The sequence below is a fragment of the Mus pahari genome, chromosome 17 (assembly GCF_900095145.1).
Source record: "Mus pahari chromosome 17, PAHARI_EIJ_v1.1, whole genome shotgun sequence".
Lineage (NCBI taxonomy): Eukaryota > Metazoa > Chordata > Mammalia > Rodentia > Muridae > Mus > Mus pahari.
In genome coordinates this window covers 33,008,218-33,019,080 of record NC_034606.1, presented here as the reverse complement: position 1 = coordinate 33,019,080, position 10,863 = coordinate 33,008,218, and positions in this window count along the sequence as shown.

Genomic DNA, 10,863 nt, shown 5'->3' with positions numbered 1-10,863 from the left:
AGTGCTGGGGTTAAAGGCGTGCGCCACCACCGCCCAGCTCAAGAATTTTTAATTCCTAAGAATTGCGTTAAACTTGTATGAAAGCGAGATGTGCGTGTCTTCTGGAAGCATTGAGGCTTGGCTGTATTTCCTCCTTCTGAATCCTGACTTGTGTTGGGGCTGTTCTGTGCCCATCATTGTGGAGGAAATTGACTGGCCAATTTTTAACAGTTGTAAAACACACTGATTAATACCTATGGATAAGTATATGAATAATCTACTCTTCATATCACAATGCATATTTTCTGTCCTGGATGACAGGAGTTGATACAAAGTCAGAACTGTCCTTCCATTCATTAAGTGCCTATGTCCATTGGTATGAATTCAGGTACAGTATAGAGTCTTCCTTGTTCATGGATAATACTCCATAATATAACAATTATGTTGGAAAGATAACATTTTGAAAGGGAATCTAAGAACATTTTAAGTTCACCTCGCTATAACTGTCATTTTGATTTTCCTCACTTAAGATACCATGTATTTCCCAGGATTAAAATGCTAAACGAGAAGAACATGATTAAAAGAAGTAATTTATAATCAGAGGTTCCATAAATTCTCCAGGCAAGATTCTAGACCATGATGATCTTTAGCAAAGACAAAGAACCAATGGGGGAAAAAAAAAACCTCAAGAATAAAAAGAAAATGGTATAATGCAAAATTTCTCACTTTTGACCTGACTTTTGAAGGGAAATTAGAGAGAGATGTGAGGGAATCAAAAATTGGGAATGGAAAGGGAGTATGATTTCTCACAACCCTCCCTCCTGGCAGCATCCTTTTGCTGGTGTTTGCTTGGTATGGCTGTCTTTATCCTGATACGTGTAACCTCACAAGGACTTCACCACCATAATTTCTGTGGTTTATAGGAAATAGTATGTCTATCAGATTTTTTTGTTTATAGGTATTCAGGGGGATCCAGGCAGGAGGATATGAGAGTTACCCTTGTTGACTGCTTTTAATGGGCAGGTCCCAGGAGTGCTTGACAGAAGATAGGAATCCAAGAAATGAATCCCCAAGGCTGACATTCCCACTCCCTCTCTCGGTTGTCTTTGGACCTTCTATGCTTTATGTTTTCTTTTATTTCTGTTTCTTTCCTTTCCTCCATTAAGTACAGTATGGACATATTTTGAAACAAGGATGGAAAGAAGAAAAAGGTCTACTTGGATTTGCCACCAAAAGAACACGAAAGGTCTTTTGACTTTGTGTCTACCCTTGTTATCCAGTTATCCAGGACAATGCACATGCTCTGAGATATCTGAAAAGTAGATTACCAATATAGGTATTTATGGAAGAATTCATTGGCCCCCCGCAATGCCAGGCATCTCACACTGGATAGAACAGAGCATGCCTCCTTCCCCTGAAGGTAATTAATGGGTCTGTTACTTTGGTGTGAGGAAAGAAACACTCCAGTGTGTACATATCACAAACAAGAAATGAGAAAATAAAACAATTTGTTCTTTAAAGGCAGAAGGTGGTTTAGGGTGAAACCGTGCTTTATTTTCCTCTGTGGAAACTTAGAGCTCGTGGAAATGGGAACTGTGTTCAAGAAGATTCATATAGCGAGTCACATGCTTCTGGAAATTTAGTCCAGGTGCAATCTGATATTACTGATCTCTGTTGTCCCCTTCTTACATAAGACAGAGATTCTTCATCCTAGGGGCCACACCCTGTCCTGAAGAGATGCTTTGGACTGTTCAAAGAACGCAAAACCTTCATTTTGAAAGATTTTTGGAAAAGGAATTATTTATTCTAGCTAGCCCAAATAAAAGACACGCAACTCAGGTAGTTTACTTACAAGCTGTAAGCCTAGATTGAACATTGGAGCTATTCTAACTCACATCCCAGCCATGTGTCCCTTGTCACTTGATGTTTCTCCTGGCCATGTGTTCAGGGTCCATCGCCTCTCATGGCGGCTTCCTCCTATTTCCCTAATCTTTCTTTTTCTTCGTGGTCTCTACCTGTGAATCCCAGCCAGGTAACTGAAAATTCACCTACCTCTCTCTACTGCCCAGTCACGGGCTTTAGCCGTTTATTGACCAATGAATTCAAGGAGCAAGGTTACATAGCATCACTTGATATACATGAGGATCTCTTTGGGAGGCAACTAGACTTGGTGGGCCAGTATTTAGCATTTGAATACACAACAGCACCAGGCCAACCCCAACACATTTTGATTTTTAAAACTTATCTTCCAGAGGTAAAGCAATAGTAAAAAAGCTTACGAATCCCACTTAATTCCAGGTCTTGCTTGGATATTGCAGCTACCTCTTTTGATTCAGCTCCACAGGGGTTGACAGGTCAATGCTACTGCTGGAGGCAGAGTGAGGTTAAGATGCAGATTCTCAATTCAGTATCTTCATTCAGACATTGCTGGACCTTTAAACCTGGTTCTGTCATATCAGTTGACCTTCATTGGTAGGTTATTCAATCTAAGACATCCAGTGAAAACAGGAAACTATAGATAACACTAAACCCTAAAATATAATGCCTTTTGCATCTTAACCCAAAACTTATCACATTCAGTGGTTGTAAGTTTTACAGATTACAGTGTGACTGAAAAATAAGCTTTAGCTTCCCTTTTCTCCAGGATTTCAGGTAGATGATTCATTCTTAATACAGATCTCAGCAAGTTCAGCAGACTTTTTTTTTCTCCTGTTGAGTCAAGATCTTTTGCTTTTTCCTGAAAATAAAAACTTTATAGTTTCTACTCTTGGCATAGGAAACTGTTGTTAAATGAAATAAAGTTTACTAGGACACAGAACTGCTGTTCCAAAGCTGTTGATCTAAAAACTAAGATAGCCACTAAATGATTAGTGGGCTGGTAGCACATATACTGTGGAGACAGAGTGGAAGGGCAAATTCATTGGGCACAATAAAACGGGACCAAATGAGATTTCATCATGCTACTCAGAAAAGTTCATCATTTAATACTCATGAACTGATTATTTATGGAATTTTGAATTTAATACATTTGCACCGTGTTCAGCCTCATGTAACTGAAACTACAGAATATAAAACTTAAGCAAGGCTCAAAGAGACAGTTATACCCGCAAAAGTCACATCATCTTGTTCCTCAGGCTCTGTGTAGGAGATCAAGTCAGTGCAGCCTTCACCACAGCGTGTGTGGAATTCTGCTCTTGGGATCTATGTTCCTGGACAGAATTAGACTCCAGGGCATGTGGCACCCCACCTGTTGGTAGATCACTTGTTACAAGCCTAGTACTAACTCTGCTCAGAAGGCAGAGCTGCCAGGAATCCTATCACTGACTAAACGACTCCCCAAGAATGGTAACATTTCCCTCACCCAGCAGCACATCAGTTTTATGAGGTTCTATGGGAGAGGGTAGTCATTACCCCTATCTTGTAGCTACAGCTAGGAATAAAAACTATGAAATTAAGAAAAGGGCAGTTTTAGTTTTCTTGATTAATTGGAGTTTTACTTTTAAGTAGAAGCAAAGTTTAACTTGTGTACTTTAATCTTCCACAACAACAGGATTTGTTTGGCTTAAAGTGGGTCACTTACTTGTCAAGCCTTTTCTCATTTGAGATCTTTCTGCGTGATTATTCTACTGTGTCTACCATTTGTCTCTGTTGGACAATATGCTAGCAGACTTTTGGATTAAAAAACAAATTGTGGTTCCATTTTCCAGTTCTTCCCTCAGGGTGACTAGGCACTGCTATATACTAGGTATGGAAATATGAAGCCAAGTCCTAACTGGTGGGTCAACAGGATCTTGGGGGTTGGGAGAAGCAGGTCTTCCCTGAAGATTTAAGTGCTACCACTCTGTTAGACAGTATTCAATAAAATAGGTCTCTTAGACAATATCCAATAAAACAGCTTGTGTGCATATACTTTGTTGTTGTGGATCAAGGACTATATATATATATATACGCATATCTTTGAGAATCAGTAGGGGTTCTTCTTCGGGTGAAGTTTCATTGACTGAGGCTTAAGGTTCTACAGATACCTCATTTGCATGGAGTAGCATTCCAGGAAGATGAACTTGTACTTTTGCCAAGGATTATTTGACATTCCTCAGGTTGGGAGTCAGACTCCCCAGACCAGGCAGAGAAGAGGAGACTAAGAAAAGGAGAGTCTTCCATTTTATGCCAAGCTCAGAAAAGCTGTCCAGACACAGTACATTACAACCATAGTAGCAAGCACAGCAAGAAAAGGGAACAGAGGTTGAATTCCTTGGCAGGGCTCATTGTGACCTTTGGGTTAAGCCATGTAATGGCCTCTCCTGAGACACTTCTGAAGCTCCTGGTGGTTAAGTACCAGTTGAGCAAATGGGCATCCACAGAATGGCTCAACTCCAGTTCTGACCATCCCAGCCTATTTTTGTACTCTGCCTCTTTCCTGTCAAGTTGTTATTTAGCACAGAGAAAATAAAATATTAAGTGAATATTTGTTGAGTCAATGAAAGCATTACAATAGTCCTTAAAGGCTCTAGAATGAAAAAAATAATAATGTTACTTAAAATCACCAATTTGGCCAGTATCTATTCATCCTGTGAGATCAGCTTAACTGCCTTCTCCATGGGATCTAGGATCTATTTTGCCTTAATTCTTGTCTGCTTTTAGCCACCAGATTACCTACATTTTAAATGTTGCTGGTGCTCATTAAGGACTTTAGCTAGAGGGTTATACTTTATGGACTAAAACTCTAGCCCTCCCCTCCCCTGTCCTTGGGTCTTCTCTGAACCAGTTTTCTCATTGCTAAATGGAGATAGCATTAAGACCAATGGCACGGGAAGCAGTGAAAGTAATACACATATAGGGGCTACTCAGCATAGCTTTGCACATCAGGTAAGCACTATAGTGCACTATGTTACATAGTAGTCATCTGTGTACCATAGTCCTTGACATTTAATACACAGTTAATAATGAGCATCTTGGAAATTGGATCCTGTCTTCCTCATCTTTTCACATCAGTGTCCAGAACTTCAGTTGAATTTAAAATGAGTGACCTTCATCATCTCGATCCTTATCTGCATGCAGGATCTCATCCCCTGATAAACAGGGGCCCAGCGGATGTGGTGGTGATATGTGGGAAAGAGGAAGCATCCTATAGGTCTATGATTAGTACTCCCTGGCTGTGACCCTCACAAGTCCTTCATGCTGTATTAATTTGTTTCCACTTAGTCAATTCAGTATTTCTATTCTCCCAGCTCAGTTAAGCTCTGATGAAATTTCCCATGTTAGACTCTGATAAAATGGTTGTCCTTTGGGGTAGGCCTTGTTAAAATTAGAATGTTCTGTGTATATTTAAGAATTGACTACTTTTTCTTCCTCCTGCCAGAGCCCAAGAAAGGGTTTTCCTTGAAGTTACACCTATTAATCACACCTTCATTTTTTACCCTTAGGTACCATGATCCTTTGCTGTCTTCATAACGGAACGTGTTTCAGAATGTCCTGTAATTGAAATCATACAGTGTAAAGCCTTTTTAAGTGGGGGCCTTCTCTTGGTGATTTGCAGTCACATCCCTTTCATGCTTTCCCACGTAGCAGATCTTTTTTTGTAATCTGAATAATAGTCCGTCATTCAGATGTTCCATGTTTTATTTTTTCTATTCATCTGCTGAATGATGTCTTTTTTATTAGATTATTTTCTTTATTTACATTTCAAATGTTATCCTCTTTCCCGGTTTCCCCTCCAAATACCCCCTATCCCATCCCCTCTCCCCCTGCTCACAAACCCACCCACTCCTGCTTCCCTATCCTGGCATTCCCCTACACTGGAGCATTGAGCCTTCACAGGACCTAGGGCCTCTCTTCACATTAATGACTGACTAGGCCATCCTCTGCTACATATGCAGCTAGAGCCATGAGTTCCTCCATGTGTGAATGATTTTTTTAGTGTTACTCTATACTGTGACAGTTATGAGGTGACCATAAACATTCATGTGTGGGTTTTTGTGTCAATATAAGTTTCCAGTTCCTTGGGAAGATATAGAGAATCAGGATCATTATGTCATATAGTAAGGATATATTTAGTTTCCCAAGAAACCACCCAGCTGTCTTTCAATATGGTTGCCTTTATAGGCCGTGACCAATTGATCTAGTCGCTCACCTTACCTGCACTGTTGGTGTTCCTGACTTTGGCAGCCTGAACATTTCTGCAGTGGCACCTCAAGGCTGTTCTATGGTTTGCCTCTCTACTGACAGTGGGTAGTAAGCATCTACTCATTTGCAATCAGTGTATCTTCTTTCTTCGTGTTTTTCCCCATTTTTAGTTGAGTTGGTCAACTGTTCTCTTGAGTTTTCTTTGCATATTTTTGATGTTTGTTAGCTGTGTCTTTGATAGATATATTCTTCTAGTCTACAGCTTATCTTATCATTCTCTTGTCACCTCTATTTTTTTTTTAAAATTTCAAGCTTGTTCTAAGCCCCAAGTAATCCAATACTTACAATCTATGTATTCCTAATGGTTTCCAATGGTGTCTTCTTTTTCTTACTATTACTTTTATAATTTTTCAGTCCAGTCGTTGCACCCCCTCAAGGTCTGCCCTCCCACAGTTACTCATCCCATTTCTCCTCCCCCTCTATTTTTAAGAGGATGTGCCTCCCCCTGCCAGGCCTTCCCACTCTCTGGGACCTCAAGTCTCTTGAAGATTATGCATATCTTCTCCCACTGAGGCCAGTCTGCTGTATATGTGTTGGGGGTCTCAGACCAGCTTGTGTATGCTGCCTGATTAGTGGTTCAGTGCCTAATAGATTTCATGGGTATGGGTTAGTTGAGACTTCTGGTCTTCCTATGAGGTACTCCTCCTCAGCTTCTTCCAGCCTTTCCCTAATTCAACCACAGGGGTCCTGACTGCAGTCCAATGGTTGGGTGTAATATCTGTTTTTGTCTCAGTCAGCTGATTGTTGGGCCTCTTGGCCAATGGTGTCTTCTGAATCTGGATTCAACCTAAGCACACTGATTCTTTGCACCTATCCTTCTGCTTCCTTGCTTGTGTAGCATTGAGTTTCCTGTGACCTCTGTTCTCTAGTGGATATAAGAAGAATCATTAAATTCCATTTGTTCTGCTTTCTCTTGGTATATCAATGTAACATATAACTTGAAGCACTTTACCCACTATATTACCAGACATCTTTTTGATTCCATTTGTTTATTATATCAGTAAACAGGCAAAGTAAAGAATAACAGCCATCCATTGGACTGAGAACAGGGTCCTCAATGGAGAAGCTAGAGAAAGGACAGAAGGAGCTGAAGGGGTTTGCAGCTCCATAGGAAGAACAACAATATGAACCAACAAGTACCCACAGAATTCCCCAGGGACTAAACCACCAACCAAAGAGTACACATGGAGGGACTCAGGACTCTAGCTCCATATGTAGCAGAGAATGGCCTTGTGGGACATCAATGAGAGCAAAGGCCCTAGGTCTTGTGAAAGCTTGATGCCCCTGTGTAGGGGAAAGCCAGGATGGGGAAGCAGGAGTAGGTGGGTTAGGTGGGATGGAGGTGATATGCAGGGTTTGCAGAGGGGAAATGAGGAAAGGGGGTAAAATTCGAAATGTAAATGAAGAAAATGTCTAATAAAAAGGATAAATATTCATTCTCCTAACAGTAAAAAAAGTATGCCTGATCCATAAATTTGAAAACTGAGCTGAAACAGATTACCTAGATGTAAGGGGAAAAAAATCAGATCATTATTACCCAATATAGAATAAAAATTCTTCTTTCTCCAAATCCAGGGTTCCTTATACTCAAGCAAGCTGCCTGCCATGTACTTGCTGTTAATAGTGTGAAAGTCACATGGCTCTCCTGGCTTCAGTATTATTTAAAACTTTTAATGAACTTTATTATTTGAATATTAATAGCTTTTATATCCTCCCTACATCTTTCTTTTTTCTCTCTGTCTGTCTCGGTCTCTATTTCTGTCTTCTGTCTCTCTCTGCCCCTGCCTCTGTGTGTTTGTATGCCTGTGTGTCTGTCTGTCTGTTTCTCTGTGTGTCTGTCTGTGAAAGGAATAGCTTTTAATGCAGTTCAGCAGTGTTTTCCTCAAATCAGCAGCCTTAATGGTGTGATTAGACATCTTATAAATAGAAATTACTGTCTCATGGATACAGAGGGAAAAAAAGGAGTGAGGGACGATGAATTTGGAGCAGGTGCAGAGCCCATTAGGTAAGCACAGCCCACATTTTAAATACCTGTAATATATGGCACTGCCTAGCAGCCCTGGCTTTCTCCTGCTCTTGCTTTCTCTCTTTTAATCATTAACCTTGCAAGCAGAAACCTCCTTATTTTAATATTCAAGGTTGCAGCAAGTCTCCCCATCTATAACTGCTTGGTACCCAGATGGAAGCCAACAGAAGTTCTCTCAGCTATCATCCCAGCAACAGGATGCCTTTGACAGATTGGTCTCTAAAAACAGAAGTGATAGAAGCAGTGTGTAAGGGACACTAGAAGCAGGATGACAACTTCAGAAGGATGGAGCAACCACACTCAGATGATCTCCTGGTGTGGGTGAGATGCAGAATCTGAAGGGTGGATTGACACTTGAGAGAAATAGTGATAAAATTCCACAGTCTGAATTTGAAAGAAGGTAATTTTATATTCAAGTATGATTGTAACAAACGAGGATGTGGATACAGAGATGAGCTTGTTCTGCTACCTGTAAAATGGGGATAGTCTTGCCCACATCACAGATCTCTGCCAATATTTGAAAATGTGGAGTGTTCATAAAGGTGTCTTCCTCAGTGTTTATTTTTCCTTGTTTCTCTTCTCTCCTCCTTTGTTACCTCCCTCCTTCCCTTCTTTCTTTCTACCCCTCAGTCCCATCATCCTTCCCTCCTTCCTTTGTTCCTTCTATCATTTAATCCTTTATTCTTCCCCTCCTTCCTTCCTTTCTTCCTTCATTCCTTCATTTCCTCCTTCCTTCTTTATTCCTATCTTATTCACTTTCACAGCAATCCTATCAGACAGACCAGAAAAGATCTTTTTGAGTGGTATCCTTCATTAGAGGTTTTGTTTTAATCAAAGTGAGTAGGGACATTGGGCAATATTGGTGGTGGCTCATGGTAGCTATCCCAATCTCAAGATTATTGGCTTTTCAGAGGCATAAGAAAGTGGGATCCACCTTGGACAATTTCTGAATAGCATGTGCAACTTCTCCATCACGAAGAAGGATTTAATGGCACATGCATATTCTGAGCATCTCAACCATGAATGAGCATGAGGAGTTCACTTGGTTATGATTGTAGCAGCAGATAAAATGCCACACAGATTCCATTTTGTAACTGACATCTCCTAAATCAAAAGTCTTTGGCTTAGAGTCAAGGCATGTTAAGTTGGACACACAAATAAAACAATCATGTTTAAACATCAGAATATAAATAATGCCCCCACATTTCAACTGGTTTTTATCTCTCTTAAGTCTTATAAGCTTACCACCCATCACCTATCCCTACTCCTACCAAGTCTGTCAAATCATATTGGAAGGAACCAGAAGTTCTATCCTGTTGAAGCTCTCTTAATAGCCATGTGTTGGCTACGTTCCCAGAATTCACACTGAAGTTCCCTTTGTTCTTATGTTTTTCGTTGTAGTTAGATATGAAAGCTTGTTTGGATTCAAATTTCAAGGACTTATCAAGACTACATCATGAGTAGCACACTGTAGTCATGGAGTATCTCCATTTTTAGTGGATACTTCATGACTGGTGGCCTCTTATGATTTTAGCAGCCAAACCATTTCTTAGTTATATTCAAGGGCTTTAAAAATCATAGAATTCTATTTTATCATTTATTTTTCATGTTTTTCCTAGCATAATTTTATATTGAAAATTTTATTAAGTATTTGATAACTCATTGATGATACATCATAAGAAAAAGAAAAAAAACTGCCACATTCCTTTCCTTTAACATTTTGGCATTGTTTTGAAGGAGAATTAGAATTTATTAAAAGACATATTTTATGAAGATTTTGGCATAACTGTTAAGAGAAGAAGTGATGGGTGAAAATGAAAGAAAGAAAGAAAGAAAGAAAGAAAGAAAGAAAGAAAGAAAGAAAGAAAAAGAAAGAAAAGAAAAAGAAGGAAAGAAAAGAAGGAAAGATAAAGAAAGAAGAGAGAAGGAGGAAGGAGGGAGGGAGAAATAAAGATGCACTACAGAGTATATTTGTGGGCTTCTCTGAGACTGTTCTAGCCTTTGTCATTTTACACAGCAGGCTGCTTTCTTGGCATCTGTCAGGGCAGCTGATTGAGGTTTTTTCCCCCTTGTGTCATCCTAAATGGTTTAAACAGTGAATGTCTTTCAGCTTAGGTTTCTTATCTGTTCCTTGGATTACTTGATCTTTGGCTAGTGATAGCCCCTGTCAGTTGAGCTTTTTTGTTTGTTTGTTTGTTTGTTTGTTTGTTGTCATTTGAACATGCCCAGTAGGATTTTCTAGTTGCCACATTTGAAATACCTGCATGGCTTATCTGGACCATTTTCAACAACTTTTACTTCCTTTCAGTAAGAAATGATGCTTGAAGGCTAAGGAGAAAGCTGTCTCTAAAATGCTTCCACATTTGTAAAAGTATCCAGGAGCCAAGGCTGCTGCGAAGTGGAAAATTTCTTCAGGGGTGTAGGCTATGAAAGACTGCCCAGGCTCCAACACTCCTGAATCTAGAAGTCACACAGTATGAGAGAGAGAGAGAGAGAGAGAGAGAGAGAGAGAGAGAGAGAGAGAGAGAGAGAGAGATCAACTTGGAAAGAACTGGCTGAGGGATGGGAAGAAGGCAGATTTAATCAAAATTTATAATATACATATGTGAAATTCTCAATAAAAAAATTTTAAAGCATACTGTGTGTTCTGTGACTTGTACCTCACTCAGAATGAT